This window comes from Vulpes vulpes, chromosome 5, assembly GCF_048418805.1.
Source record: "Vulpes vulpes isolate BD-2025 chromosome 5, VulVul3, whole genome shotgun sequence".
Classification (NCBI taxonomy): Eukaryota; Metazoa; Chordata; class Mammalia; order Carnivora; family Canidae; genus Vulpes; species Vulpes vulpes.
Window position 1 is genome coordinate 36,134,682 of NC_132784.1, and position 16,778 is coordinate 36,151,459.

Here is a 16,778-nt window from a genome sequence, read left to right on the forward strand (position 1 = left end):
ATACTTTCAGTTTTTTCAGTAACAAGGAATAGACTTACAGCGTCTCTTTTAAGTTCACTCAAAACTCCAAAGTAAGAACCCACTGATTTTCAAGTCCTTACTGACGTGGTTAAATGAAGTTGTGGTTTCTTAAGGAAAAGAATGTACCCCCAGAATTTTGAGCACTTATTAAACAGGTTTCTTTTTTTGACTTGGTCTAAGATGGGAGCCACAAATTACGAATTATTAGAGTTAGGGGTCTTTTCTCTGTGGACTGGAGTCTTTATCAAAATGCTCCCAAGTAAACATTGAAGTTGAGAACAAATTTGTGATGATTTACACCAGTAAAAGTCAACATAGACTCTGCAGGAGTGAATTTAGAGTTTTTTGGGGGGCCCAAATTAAGAAAGGTCAAAATCATTTAGTTTTGAGGAAAGAAAAAGGAAACAAGTGTATTAGCTGAAGTCAGCCACATGTGAATGTATCCATAATGTAGAGTAAAACACAGGTGGAACATGTGGCTATTTAAAGAAGGGAAGCATGCTTTATTCCACAAGGCCACAGGAGATCAGCAGTTCCCATGGACCCAGTGAGACCCTGGAACATCCAGATGGGGGGAAATGGGGCTGTTTGGAGACAGGCCTCCAAGGAGCAGAGCTCCACTGGTGGCAGAACAAAGGCAAGGGGCATGTCTTTGGTTTCCTAAGTGCTGTGCTGTGTGTGTACCACCTCATGATTTCCTTGCCAAGTGTGAAGCTGATTTGCCGGTATATAAGCATATTCTAAGCATAAATGGCTTCTGTGATATTATATCCAGTCTTTGCCTCACAGGTGTTCTATATTGGAAGAAGTAATAAGATTCCTTTTCCTTAAAATGTCATAAAGAGGACATTTTGAGCCATGTCAATACATATACAAAGGCCTCCACCACACTGTTGTGAGGTTGGCAACACTTAACTCCGGCTGCATCACATTTCCCATTTTTTCACTCTTTCTCCTCTTCTGCATCTTCTTCCCTTGCATTCCTTCCCACCATAATCCTCCTCTCTTCCAGAGAGAGCCAACTCTAAATTCTCATGTGCCTCCTGTCTGTTCACTGTTTACCATTTGGGAGTAATGCTGATCTCACAAAGACTAATTTGCAGATATGTGGGAGCAGAATGGGGAGAAAGTGACAGATCTTGTAGTGAAAAACAATCGTACCTCTTCTAACCATAACAGTGACTCTGCTTAAAACATGGATTTGAAAATCTCATGTGTTATGTGATTAGCTACTGTGTACATTGTCTGGGCCCTTGTTTCTCCTCCTGCTACACTGGTTTCCTGTATTCTGGATATTTCTCTAATCTCAAGGGAGATCTCCAGAGAGTCCCCAAAATGAAGCCTGGGGGGGAAAATGGAAATTGATATAGTTTGCTAATTTTAAACCCTTTAGAGTTTTGATAAGGAAAGAATTTGAAACTGCCAACCAAAATCAGGTTACTGCAGTATAAGTAACTTATCAGTAGATTGTGTTTATCATTTCCACACTATCTTGAAAACTGAGTTAATTCTTACATCTACATTTTTAATAAAGAATAATATTTTTAAATTGTTTCAACCCATTCTGTCTTTGGGTGCAGGACACATAGAAAAATAGTAAAATTCAAAGAGTATTCTCATAAGAGCTCAGGCCTTCTAGGCAATGTGGGGATATAACAGAGGCTTAAGATATGTTTCCTGCCTTAAAGATGATGTATAGAGCAAGAAAAGAAAGAGATTGTATCCATAAGGCAATATAAGGGTGCACTGGCTTAATGCTGGAACTTATATGACATCTTGGGAGTCTGGGAGATTAAGAAGATGACTGAGTTAAACCTTGTAGAATTAGAGAGTGCAGCATGACAAAGGGGGTGAAGGTTCTTCAAGTACAGTTGATGGGACAGTGAAAATGACAGCATGTTTCTTTTAGGTGCTGCGGACACATACAAATAGAGGAAAATAAACTAGAATTCAGTGACTGTTATCTGATCAACATAAATTCAAAAAGTACAGGGCATACAGGAGTGGAATGAGGTATAGTCATTTTCATCAAGAGCTTAAAAGTGTGTTGGGGTACCGAGAATAATGTATATGAAACAATTCGAAAATAATTACGTAATAACAAGTGATAAGCTGCTAAATAGTGTGGCTAATTCTAAGGTGTTGTATGAATTCCCAAGAGAGGAGACCAAGAAGGCTGGAGAAATCATAGATGCCTTCACAGAAGTGGTATGGCTATCTCTGAGATAGAAACTTTGGATGGGGATGGTGTAAGCGTGGATACAAGGACATTTTTTATAAAGTCAGAAGTATCAGAGATTGGGGATCCCTGGGTGGCGCAGCGGTTTGGCGCCTGCCTTTGGCCCAGGGCGCGATCCTGGAGACCCGGGATCGAATCCCACATCAGGCTCCTGGTGTATGGAGCCTGCTTCTCCCTCTGCCTGTGTCTCTGCCTCTCTCTCTCTCTCTGTGACTATCATAAAAAAAAAAAAAAAGTATCAGAGATTTACCAATGAAGTACAGGGTAAAAGTTGCCGGACCGTTAGGTTGGGGACAGCCTATGGATGGCTTTGTAGGCCTGAAAGAGGACTGATATCACTGGAAACATAGAACCTTTGAAAGTTTTTATGGGTATGATTAAAAGGATGGAAAGGAAATTTTAGAATGACTATTTTTTGTAAGTAGGACCATAGGAGAAGCAAACTCATGGAGTTGATTCATCAAGGTCCTGGAGTTATAGGAATTGCATGGGTAGAATGACAGGCAGAAGAGAAATACTGGTAGTCTGAAAGAGCTGTGGAAGTTCTGTGGTGTCCTGATCACAGTCTTAGCCAGGGCTGTTTATGTCACTAACCATGTGAGTGAATCACTGCTTGATTGCCCTAAGACCTTACACACTCAATTTAACAGACAGCCTTGCTGACAAGCTTCCAGTTAACTTCAGCCAGTGCCAGACACAAGTAGAGAACTGGCGAGTGTGGGTGGGGGAGAAGTCCGGACGTGTCTCCCTCTCATTTCATCCCTGTGTGTCTCCACCCTTTGGGGGAGAGCAGTCTTTTGTTACAGTTAATCTCTGGATTAATTAATCATCCCCTGTTTGGTTTCTCAGCTTTTTTCACCAGTGTAATCAATTCTATATATGACATTCTTGTTGTTTAAAATGCATGGAAATATTCTATTTTTGGCTGGACTCTGAGTGATGTACTATGTAACCGTGGATAACTCTTCTCTGGCCCTGGTTTTCATATCTTTAGCACCGGAAGTATGAACTGGTTGCCTTGTAATGCTTCTGTAACTATCTTATCAAGTTGGAATATCAGATATGTAAGATTCCATATTCTATGAGTTTGTTATTTTATAATTATTTTATCTGTATAAAATCCTCCCTATTATAGTTCATGGTGCTCTTTTTTAACATCTGCTAAAGTGAAATTTGGAAATAATTATCCAATGACTGTAAATCTTTAAAATAGGGAAATTGAGGGCACCTGGGTGACTCAGTAGGTTAAGTGCCTGCCTTCAACCTCAGGTAATGATCTCAGGATCCTGGGATCAAACCCTGGATCAGGCTCTCTGTTCAGCAGCGAATCTGCTTCTCCCTCTCACTTTCCCTCTGTGGTCTCTTTCTCTCTATCAAATAAATAAATAAAATATTTTAAAAATTAGTAAGGAGAATTGAGCCAATATTGGTAGTCCTTTTAAGGATCAAGTCTGCTAATCTTGGAGATGCATGGACAGTAGAGGAACATATAGAAGGAAGATTTCTCAGACAAAATCCAAAAAAGATGGCAAAAAATGTAAATGATTTTAACCTCAGAGATGAAGCATTTGAAGCAAAAAGGTCAATAGCACAGAAAAAGAGAGGTGTCTTTTTTTTTGAGCATTTGTTAACACCCACAGTGTCACCTCCTTCATCTGAATTTCCATCCCTTTAGTGACCAAGACCACCCTGTTGCCTTATAAGTGTCTACTTCAATCACATGACAGGCAATTTAGAATTTTTGTAATTATCTAAGGATTAGCAGTAGAGTAGGCTTTGTTAGTTTGCAATTGAATGCTCAATTTTAGAGCCATAATTGGAAAGATTTCCAGTAATTTGTGGTAGTTGTATTTAGTAAAAGGAATGGAGGTGATTTTTGTTACTTTATTCCTTTGTTAGTTCTTTATAATCCACACTTGGCAGAGATGTGAGGTAATCTCCAGCAGTATGCATCTTGGACAAGATTTTTCTTTGTGACAACTGCAGAGGGGGTCGAAAGTATCCTATCCTGCTACTGTTTATCCTCTCTGGGAATTATAAGTCATCACTTCATTCTATAAGACAAAATCATACTTGTGTCAGGGATGAATCTATGAAAGTAGGTTTTGCCCCAAATTAACCAGTCCTTATTTTTTTAGTAATGATTGAGTTATTAGCTAGTGGATGCTTAAGTCAGTGCTAAATCATTAAAAATGATGCATATTAAGTGATTACCTGATAATATAGTGTGTTTCGTACAGATACTTGCAAAGACACAGACTTTGCTTTCTTTGATTAAGATCAGAGTCACACTCTGATTCCCACACACAAAACGAAATGGGATAGAATCCTCAAACTCTGTTGGATGGTGCTAACAAAACAGTGATATGAAAATGAACATATGTGGATGTGTATCTTCTTGCACATATTATGCATGATACAATTGGTCTATGTTAATTTGATAAAAAATTAATCTAGTTTAGCATGTTTGTTTTTAAGTTCTGATGTGAACAATGTTCTAGGCTCATTGGGAAATGCAAGGAAAAAAGAGCTGATAACATGTTTCCTGTTTTCATTAAATATGCAGACTGATTATAGACAGAATAATAACAAAATAATAACAATAGAATAATAACAAAAATAAATTTTTTTCTGAGTTCGTTTGTTTAATATGCCATATTAATTTTCTCACTCTCCATTCAGTCCCATTTTTCCAGAGAAATAGAATTAAGAAATAAAAACATAGTGAAACATGTAATACATATGTTAACATACGTGTTGATAATTAGTGCCTGATGGCTAACTGCTTTTCAATTAAACATCATAGCATTTTCAGAAGTAACTCAATAAATTTTGAACAGAATAAAAAACAAAGATACTATCTATTAACTTCTGTACAACACTGGCTTTATAAATCAATGGCACTAGAATCATGAGGTCTGAATTTTAGTCTTGGTTCTGTTATAATATAATATTAACCTGCCTTTTGTTTATGTATTTATAAATTGTATGGACCAGAATAGTGAATACTCTGGCATGTCAGGTCACTAGAATTCGTCAGAACTGCACTGCTAGATTTTGATGAGTATGTGCACCTTACGTTAATACAAATGGTATGAATTCGAGCTTGACAGGACTTTTGACACAGCCCACAATGGAGGATAATTTACTGTGAGTGAAGGACATGGTTCAGTGTGAAGTCAGAGTCCAAGGTAGAATTTGTGTTTATTGGAACGTGTGACCACTTTGCCTTTTCAGTATTTAAAATTGAATACTTAGGGTGGTAAACAGTTTAATATAAATAGCTAACCAGCGATAAAGAGTAAGTAATAAATAGAATAATAACTTTCAAAGATTCATTCATTGTTTCTAAGCTTGATTTTTAACATTCCTGTTCACTTCTTATTCCTTTCAAGCACGTCTTCACAAATTCTAGCATTCTACCAACATGAAATGCCTGACAACCACTGTCATAGAGGATTTTAAGGGCCTTTTAAGGCTCTTAAATTTGATGATACTTTGTGTATCTAATACAAATCAAAATTTCCACTTTTGTTCAGGATATCCTTAACAATAAAGACAAAGATATTCTGAAACAATTAAAATCTAAGATTTAATTCCAGCATACCTACGCTAAAAGAAATATTTAAAAAGTAAGGCCTTCAGGAAGAAAAAGTATGGTACCAGATGGAAATTTGAACCTGAAATAGAAGTATAAAAGAAATAGAGTACAGAGAATGGTAGCTATGAGAATAAGACATGTAGATTCTTTATTTTTAATCTTTTGAAAAGTTGAGTATTTAAAGCCAAAAAAATGTAACATTGTGTTGTGTGATTTATAATAAACGTCAGGGTAAAATGTGTGCATCCAGTAGCACAAAATAAAAGAGTACACTATTAAAATATTTTAATATATGTGAAGAGGTAGAGTGTTATTTGAAGGTAGATTTAGATAAGTTACAATTGCATTGTAAACTCTAGAGCAACCACTAAAGTAATGATTCCAATATTAGAATCATCTAAATAAACGGACAAAAAACCAAGACCCCAAAACTAAAACAAGTCAGGAAAAAAGGAAAGGGAGGGTAGATAGAACAAAGCAACAAGCAAAATCAGTAATTTAAATAAAAAGATAGTAATAATTACATTAACTGTAAGTAGCCAAAACCGCAAATAAAAGGCAAAGATTGTCAGATTAGATAGAAATGCAAGACAATTCTACAGTATTACAAGAGTCTCCAACACTTTAAAGAAATAATTAAATTAAAAGAATAGAAAAAAGATCTACTTTGTAAATGTTAAATAAAGTGGAAATGTCTTATTAAAATCACTGAAATAGGTTTCAAAATAAGAAACATTATTTGGGATAAAGAGGAATAATGTGTAAAGTATCCATGTGTCAAAAAATACATAACTGTCCTAAATAGGTATGCAGACAACAAACATGCTTTAGAGTACTTCAAAATACATAAAGAAAAGGAAATCTGAAAGAAAAAAACTCCACGACTATAGTTGGAGACTTCAATATTGCTTTCTCAGTAGCTGAGGGAACAAATAGAAAATCATTAAGTATAAAAGACATGAACAATACTGTCAGACAAATTTGATAAATGGCCTTTATATGACACTCCACACAATAACAGAATTGCATCTTCTCAAATGCACAGGGAACATTCACTGAAATAGACCATATTCTAGACCATAACAAAAATCTCACCAATTTCAAAAAATCATATAAATATGTTTTATGCTTACAATGAAGTTAAAATTGAAAATAGTAATAGAAAGATCCTTGAAAAGCCCTCAAGTATTTGGAAGTTAAACATAACACTTCAACTTAGCCCATGGATCAAAATAAAAATATTTTGAATACAAACGAAATGCAAAACATTAAAATTTGTGGAATATGGTGAAAACCAGTTTAGAGGAATTTTATACTTATTAAAAATCTTAAAGTCTAAAATTAATTTTTCAAGGTAGCACCTTAAACTAGAGAAAGTTAATTCAAAGAGTGAAGAAAGAAGGAAATATGTAATCAGAAATCAGTAACATTTTAAGCTGAATAGGAATTTTTAAATTAATGAAATAAAAAAAACTTGCTTTTTGAAATGATTGATGAGTTGATGAACCTCTAGGCAGAACAATCAAAACCGAAAAGTGAGAAGTGGGAGAGATACAATTTATCTGTAAGAGGAAACAACACAGAACCTACAGAAAATATATATGAAGAAGACACTATTAATAACTTTCTGTCAATAAAAATTCTGATAGAGATGAAATGGTTGAATTACTTGAAAGACACAAATTTCTAAAGCTCATTCAAAAAGACAGAAGCTATTATAGAAATGTAGTTAAAACTCTTCCTACATAGAAAACTCCAGGCCCAGATGGCTTCACTACCAAATTAAACCAAACATTTCAGGGGAAAATAATACAGTTTTATCCAAACTCTTCCAGAAAACAGAAGAGAAGAAACATTTTTTAACTCCAAACCAGTCAAACACATTACAAGAACAGAAATTCACAGAACAGGGTGCCTGAGTGGCACAGTCAGTTGAACATCTAACTCTCATTTTTGGCTTAGGTTATGGACTCAGGATTATGAGATTGGGCTCAGCATTAGGCTCCTTGCTCAGCGTGGAGTCTGCTTAAGGCTGTCTCTCCTTCTGCTCCTCCTTCTTGCTCTCATTCTCTCTCTCTCAAAAAAAAAAAAAAAAAAACTTAAAAAATAAATCCACAGAAGATCTTTGCTCACAAGCCTAGATGCAAAAATCCTTTATAAGATATTAAAATCCAGCAATATATAAAAAAGTTAGTACATCATGACCATGTGGTATTTATAACAGGAATACAAAGTTGGTATCAATTTTTGAAAATAAGTGGATTTCACTTATATACACGAAGTAAATATACATGTACACATGTGATCATCTCAACAGATGCTTAAAGAAATTGACAAAATTAAACACCAATTTATGATCACTCTCAGCAACATACAAATGTAAGGGAACTTTCTCATTCAAAGGATATCTTAAAATCCACCTTTCACCTGACAGTGGAAGATTGAAAGTTTTTGCTTTTAACATTGAGAACCAGGGAAGTGTTTCTGTTGTCTCCATTCTATTCAATATTTGCTGTAGTTTCTAGCCAGTGCAATACGGTGAGAAAAAAAAAATTGACAAAAGGCATATGGAACATCTGGAGCTCTCATAAATTGCTGGTGCAAATTCAAAATGATATAGCCATTTTAGCAAATAGTTGGGTAATTTCTTTAAAATTTAATAAATCACTTATATATAATCTGGAAATACTCAATAGAAATGTGCATTTAAATGTACACGGAACCTATATATGAATTTTGTAGCAATTTTACCTATAGTTGCCCCAAACTAGAAACAACTCAATATCCATCAATTGCGAATAGTTATTGTATTGCATTTAAGAAACAAAACAAATGAGTAAAGAAAAAGAGAGAGAGATAGAGAAACCGAGAAACAGACTCTTAACTATAAAGCACAAACTAATAGTTATCAGTAGGGAGGTGAGGTAGGAGGATGGGAGATTTAGGGACTGGGCATTAAGGAATGATGAAGACTGAATAATGAATGGAATTGTTGAATCACCGTATTATACACGTGAAACTAATATATGTTAACTATACTGGAATTAAAAAGAATAAGGCCATGCAGTCTTGTATATACTAAAAACATAAATTCTGTAACTTTCTGGATAAAAAAATGTATTGCACCAGTGCAATGGGTTACTTCTCAGTAACAACAACAGCAAAAAGACTGAACTATTTATACATTGAATATTGTTAATGAATCTCGAAAGTAGTATGCTGAGTAAAAGAAGCCAGAAAACAGAAAGCAACACACAGTAGAATTCCATTTGTATGGCAGTCTTAAAAAGATGAATTCATAGGGACAGGTCATGGTTGCTGAGGTCTGGAGACAAGGCAAGACAATAGTTTACAGGACAGCATGAAGGAACTCTTTTGGGTAATGAAACATTCTACATCTTGATTTTGGTGGAGGTTTAATGACTGTACACAGTTGTGAAAACTCTTCGTAATCTATACTTAAAATGGTTGAACTTCATAGTATATAAATTATCCCTAAATAAACCTGACTTCAAAAATATGTCATGGGTAATTGTTAAGAAAATGGTAAAATATTGCTACAGATAAAGTCTACATAAATTATCCTTTCTCTAGACTGCGTAAGACTAACTATCTATTGAATCAGAATTGTCAAACTAGGTGGAGGATAACATTCTAGAGGTCCTGTCTGAGTGTATTTTCAATAATAAAGCTAGCCTTGGTGGTTTAAGGATTCAACAATTGGAAGATTCAACATTTTTCTGAGGGCTTGTGGCATAGCGATCAATTGAATACATGTGCTTACTTTTGCAATCTCTCAAACCCTACTGAAATAACAGTGGCTTTTAAGATTTTATTTATTTCAAAGTAGAAGAGAAAAATCCACTAAGACCAAGAAAATTACAGTGGACAATAGTAACATAGTGTAAATAACAAATCATATCTGAGAGCAGACATTAGAGAGCAGACGCCTACACTAATGGAACAGGACCCCTAGGAGATGAATCCAGAAGGGCTCAGATGGCACAGGTATGCACCTGATGTGGTAATACAGACGGGAATGGCAACGGGAGGGTCGGTAGGCGGCCTGTATGAGAAGTAGGTTACTTGTTATGTCCCCCCTCTAGTCTCCCAGAGATGGGCAAATTGTTTCCTCCAACAGAGCTGAAGACGGGGCATCTGTTCCTTAGTTAGAGTAGAGGATTGTGCACTGAAGACCGTGCGTAATAGGCAGCTGCCCGGATGTGAGCTGTTAGGGTTCTAGTGTGCGCCGGGGCAGTGCCCACTGTGCTCACCAGCAGATCGACAACTGTCGCCATGCATCAGGCTGCTCACAGCTTTAAGAAAGTGTTCCGAGAAAGGCGGGGTCTAGCACGATAGCAGCAGGCAGGGATGGTGTCATGACTGTGACTCATGGCTTCGCAATCTACCAGCTGCTGCAGACTTGGGGCACGTGTGGTCACAAAAAGACAAATTTGAGTGAGATCAGACCATCAGTTCCTGGGTCTCGGGCTATGCTGTCTTAGGAAGAAGCATCTCCTTCCGGCTGCACGACTAGAACTCAGTCTCCAGTGCAGCTGTTCTCTTGATTGCCAGCTATTCATTTTTGGTTGGGAGAATGAGGTACTTGTGCTTAGATTGATATCTCGTCACCTCAGCTAAATTCCCATTTAGACACCGCGCATTTATAAATCCCTTGAGTTAGTGTTGGGGGGATTAAACCCAAGGTCGGTTTCTCAGGCATCCTTGAGCCTGGAGAAGAGGTCACAAGCCAACACTGAAGACAATTCTCCAAGAGTCTCTTGGGCTTCTGCACATCTTGTCAGCAGAGGCACCGACTGCCCTTTGGCCCAGACTACTGTTTCAAGAATATTTAATGAACAGCCTTTGAAGATTGAGATAGGGACTCTCTTCTGCAAAAGGCAGACATTTACTCGCCAGTATACGGCATAAAGATAATGTTGGCCTCAAAAAAAAAAAAAAAAAAAGTGTGGTGTGCTTCTTACCAGTCAGGAGGATTCTGGGATCCTGAAGCTCAGGATGGCTCTCCTGTACCTTTATCCACAGTGGGTGCACTTACCCTTCTGATAGGACCTCAGTGGTAGGTCCCAGGACCACACGCTGTTTGGTCCTGGGACCTCAGAACCAGGCACCATGATCTTTTTGTCCTGTGCCCTGATGCTGGTACAAGGTCATGAAGCCACACGTTCATTCTACTGTTCGTGCTTTGCCTCCTCTGATTCTTACTGTCACGGTGGGCCTCCTTCCTCTACGCCCGGGTAACCATGTTCAACCTCAGACAGATTCGCCACTGCCTTAAACTCCTTACCTTAGCATACCTGTTGTTGGTTTTTTGTTTTTTGTTTTTGTTTTGTTTTGTTTTGTTTTGTTTTTTCTCAAAGACTCTGCTTCCTTTTCAGTGTTCTGTAAAGGAGGTGGTCCGGGTTCCCACCTCATACATGCATGGAGATCTAGGGATGGTCCTAGAGCACTTTTAGCTACAGGCTACACTTTTTTCTTGGCTGTCTAATAATTCTTTCTTCCCTGTGATATGCATCACCTCGCTGTACCACTGATTACCTAATGTACTCCAGATCACCTGAAAGCCCCCTAATTTATGCTACTGAGGACTTTATTTTTGGTTCAGCCTTTCTGTCACCATCACTGCCAGCATCTCTGGCAACCTTAATTGTCCTATGACTCATATAAACCCATCAGTCACCTGAACTCACCCACGGGAGGACCTCTGTCCAGGCTCTACTAGGTGCATGGCCCCTTCGTGGACGTTTTGATACCTGAAGAAATGCAATGCACTTGAGATCATGTAAAAACATAATGTTTAATAACATAATTCTCCAGCGTTTTTCCTCTTTTTTTTGAGCTTGTAAAGTTTTAATTTTAATTCCAGTTAGTTAATACCCAGTGTTAATATTAGTTTTAGGGGTCTAATACAGCGATTCAACTATTCCATACATCACACGGTGCTCACTAGGATTTAAGAGTTAAAGGAGATACGATATCCAATTTATCCTCAATTGTTTCAGAAAAATATACCTACAAATACATACACATGGAGAGAAATAGTAGAGCCAATGGACAAAATGTAAACAAGTGATGAATCTGGGTAAAGGACATATGGACTATTTTTGCGATTTTTATATTAAGTTTGAAATTCTATCAAAATAAACTTACAAAAAAAATCTTAAATAACAATCCTTAATCCACAAGGATTTTCCCTCTTCTATTTCTACACCAACTGTTCACAGATCTTGTTGAGACCTCTTGTCCTTCTACTTTCTTACAGTTGATTACTGTTCATTCCGTTTTCCCTCTTCCCACATGGCCTCATGGATCATTCTTTGGAGAGTATCTTCTGCGTCCTGTGGGCTTCTAGACAGAGGACATTCTTCTCTCTTGACTTATGACCTATCACTATTACAGTCATGGTCCCTGTGACAGATTTTTGTACGTTTCACTTGTCTCTTCTCTAGGGATGTAAGTACCACCAGGCCTACGGTGTTGGTATTTTTTTTTTTTCTTTCATGTATTCTCAGCATGTAGAACACTTCAGGACCCATACTCATGGCTTCAAAGAATATTCAGTAAATGAAAGTTCATAGATTCAAATACTTTTTATCCCAACACTTGTTAGCCTACAGACTAACGTGCCAGAAAGAGTTCAAAGATCTTTGCCTTAATGCAGTGAGTGAGCCTAGGAGAGCATTCTAGAGAAAAGTGATCAGCTCTGAATCCAATGTATCAATCACAAGTATGTGATTTTTGTCTCCTTGGCTTGCTCTTTGAGAAAATTGAAGCGGTTCATTGAAGGTGAGTGACATGATGAATTTCTCCTCTTCTGCTAGCTACAGCACACAGATTAGAAATCTCAGGCTCATTGCAAATGTATTGCTTTGAGCCCTTAGCCATACCACTGAACCTGAAAATGTTTCTTCTTTCCATTACTATCATATTCCTAACTTGTAAAAAGTGGACAAAGCCACTCATTTCCCCTAAATTGTGTATAAATCCTAAAAGTTTTATTTATTTTTTTATAAATTTATTTTTTATTGGTGTTCAATTTGCCAACATATAGAAGAACACCCAGTGCTCATCCCATCAAGTGCCCCCCTCAGTGCCCGTCACCCAGTCACCCCCACCCCCCACCCACCTCCCCTTCCACCACCCCTAGTTCATTTCCCAGAGTTAGGAGCCTCTCATGGTCTGTCTCCCTTTCTGATATTTCCCACTCATTTTCTCTCCTTTCCCCTTTATTCCATTTCACTATTTTTTATATTCCACAAATGAATGAGACCATATAATGTCTGTCCTTCTCCGATTGACTTACTTCACTCAGCATAATACCCTCCAGTTCCATCCACGTCGAAGCAAATGGTGGGTATTCATTATTTCTGATGGCTGAGGAATATCCCATTGTATACATAGACCACAGCTTCTTTATCCATTCATCTTTCGATGGACACCGAGGCTCCTTCCACAGTTTGGCTATTGTGGACCTTGCTGCTATAAACATTGGGGTGCAGGTGTCCCAGCGTTTCCCTGCATCTGTGTCTTTGGGGTAAATCCCCAGCAGTGCAATTGCTGGGTCATAGGGCAGATCTGTTTTTCACTCTTTGAGGAACCTCCACACGGTTTTCCAGAGTAGCTGCACCAGGTCACATTCCCACCAACAGTGCAGGAGGGTTCCCCTTGCTCCACAATCTCTCCAGCATTTGTGGTTTCCTGCCTTGTTAACTTTCCCCATTCTCACTGGGGTGAGGTGGGATCTCATGGTGCTTCTGATGTGTATTTCCCTGATGGCAAGTGATGCGGAGCATTTTCTCATGTGCTTGTTGGCCATGTCTAGGTCTTCCTCTGTGAGATTTCTGTTCATGTCTTTTGCCCATTTCATGATTGTAAATCCTAAAAGTTTTAAATTCAAGGAAATAGTCTTTACCAGTGGGTCAAGAATTGGTGAGGTGGGGAGAGAGAGAGGACCAGATTTGAAACTATAAGTCTTCTCTCATTCACATGTAAGTATATAATTTTGGGCAAGTCTCTTATTTCTCTTATCCTCAGTTGCTTAAGTTGTAAATGGAAACGTGACTTTAATATGGATTGTGAAGATCAAAAGATGAGCAGTGTGAAGAGGGAATTAGTCAACTGAAAGTGAGTTATACAAATACAAATTCTTATTATACATTTATCTTTCATTTAGCACTTCACGAGGGTGAAATAATATGTCACTGCAACATACGTGAAGTACTTCAATGTTCTACGAGACTGAGAAATGTTGCTCTCTGATGTCAGTTTCTGTGTGTGTTTGTGTATGAATGAATTCGGATACGGATTCCAAAAGATGCGCTTTTCTCCCCTGAGATTTGTAAATGTCCTTCCTTTCACACACTACATAATTTGCCATTGTGTCCCGCTTGTGTGCAACATATCTATTTACTTCTTTTCCTTTTCTGTTTTCCAATGTTTAAATATTTCACGAATATAAACATTGTGACAAAAGTAAAATACATCGTTAACACTTCCTGGCTTCTTGTCCTTATATGTGCCTAACTTAAGCTGTAAAACAGTCCAAGAGATTTAAATAATATCTTGCATTTACGGTAGATAACATAGGATTGATTCTAAAGACAACAGTTGGAAGAAGGTAGAATTCAGGTAAAATTCGATACTAGCAAGTGATAGCTATGGATGTGTTCAGCTATGCTGCATCCTGAAGGGTGAACAGGAACCAGCTGTGATATGTGCAACTCTGTATCACACCTGGGTTTCAGAATTTTTTGTGAAACCTGGGCCACCTGATGATTCTTTTTCCAACTTCCAAAAGTCAATGAATATACTGTTTGCAGGAAAAGAGAAAATATGGGATATTCCTATGAATGAAACAATGTAAGACAGAGTTCAGGGACACCTGGGTGGCTCAGTGGTTGAGCATCTGCCTTTGGCTCAGGGCATGACCCTGGGTCCTGGGATCGAGTACCTCATTAGACTCCCTGCATGGAGCCTGCTTCTCCCTCTGCCTGTGTCTCCGCCTCTCTCTCTGTGTCTCTCATGAATAAATAATAAAATATTCAAAAAAAAAAAAAGGAAAAGTTCAAAGATGAGGTGGAATTTTACTTTATATGAAGGAGCATATTTGGATAAACTAACATGTTCTGTGCAGGCCTGGTACCATGTGTTTTACGTAATACCTTATATAATACCGTAGTTGACTCCTTTTTCACTCTCTTTGTTAGTAGAACCCTTGTTTTATTTAAGGTGGTCTTGTGTCCAGTTAAAACATCCTTTTCCTCAGGCTCCTTTGAGGCCAGAGATGACCAAATATCATGGAATGGCTAACGAAATATAAATAGAAGTTGCTAGGTTAGGCTTCTCAGAAAACAAGAGTAGAACAGGCAGGGATATCTCATCATTTTCCCCTGTGGCATGGTGCTCTCCCTTTTAAAAGGAAAAATGAGTCAGTGCCTTCAGTGTAACATATATAATAAGTGAGAGATTTTTCATGAAGGGACCAGGTGCACACCACCAGCACCCAGATCAACAAACAGTACTGTCAGCATCCAGAAAGCGCCCCCACCATGCTCCCGTTCAGTTACTACCTCCCCACGGATAAGCATTATCCTGACTTTTAAGAACATAAATTAGTTTTGTCCATTTTGGGGCATAATATGAGTGGAATCAAGCGTGATGTGTTCTTTTGTATCTGGCTTCTCTGTTCAACATTCTTCGTATGAGATTTTTGTTGCTTATATTTATACATGGTTCATTCTTATGGCTGTGTAGTATTTATCATGTCACTAAGCCACATATTATTTGTCTAGGAAAAAAAATCTTGATATCATGACAATGGAAGTCAACGATGATGGTGGCGAAAGAACCCAGAAAGGTCCTGGGTCATCCGTGACATGCTTAACTATCTTACCCGCTTGTCTATCCCTATATGAGACAAGCAGCCCCTATATTTTAAACCACAAAACATTCACGTCACTTATGGCAATAAAAATGTAGGCCTTAGGAGATCCCTGGGGGGCTCAGAGATTTAGTGCCTGCCTTTGGCCCAGGGCATGAACCTGGAGTCCTAGGATCGAGTCCTGCATTGGGCTCCCTGCACGGAGCCTGCTTCTCCCTCTGCCTGTGTCTCTGTCTCTCTCATGAATAAATAAATTTTAAAAAATGTAAGCCTTAAAGAAATGCCAAATAACTAAAATTGAAGTTCAGGGAGGCTAGGCAGGTAACTAATATTACATAGTTGATAATGTAATAGAGCTGGATCTTGAAACTACTGTAGTATAATTAATATACGGTATTATTAGTTTTAAGCGTACAATGTAGTGATTCACCAATTCTGTACGTTGCTCAGCGCTCACCACAGTAAGTACAGTCACCATCTGTCCCCAGCGTTACTACCACCTTATTGACTATATTCCCTATGCTGTATTTTTCATCTCTATGAATTATTTATTTTGTAACTAGAAGTTTGTACCTTTTGTAAAAGTTTTTTAAGTTTGTACCTCTTAATCCCCTTTATCTATTTCACTCATCTCCATATCTACCTTCTCTCTAGAAACTACCTGTTTCTTCTCTGCATTTGAGTCTGTTTTTTTTTCCTCTTGGTTCCTTTGTTTCTTCTATTCCACATATGAGTAAAATCATATGGCATCTGTTTCTCTGTTTGACTTATTTCACTCAGCATACTGCCCTCTAGATATATCCACATTGTTACAAATGACAAGATCTCATTCTTTTTATGGCTAAGTAATATTCCACTGTATACATGTACCACTTTTTCTAAATCTGTTAATCTACTGATGGACACTTCGCTTGCTTCCGCTTCCGTATCTTGGCTACCACGAACAATGCTGCAACAAACCTAGGGGTGCATATATCTTTTCAAATTATTGTTTTTGTTTTCTTTGGTTAAATACC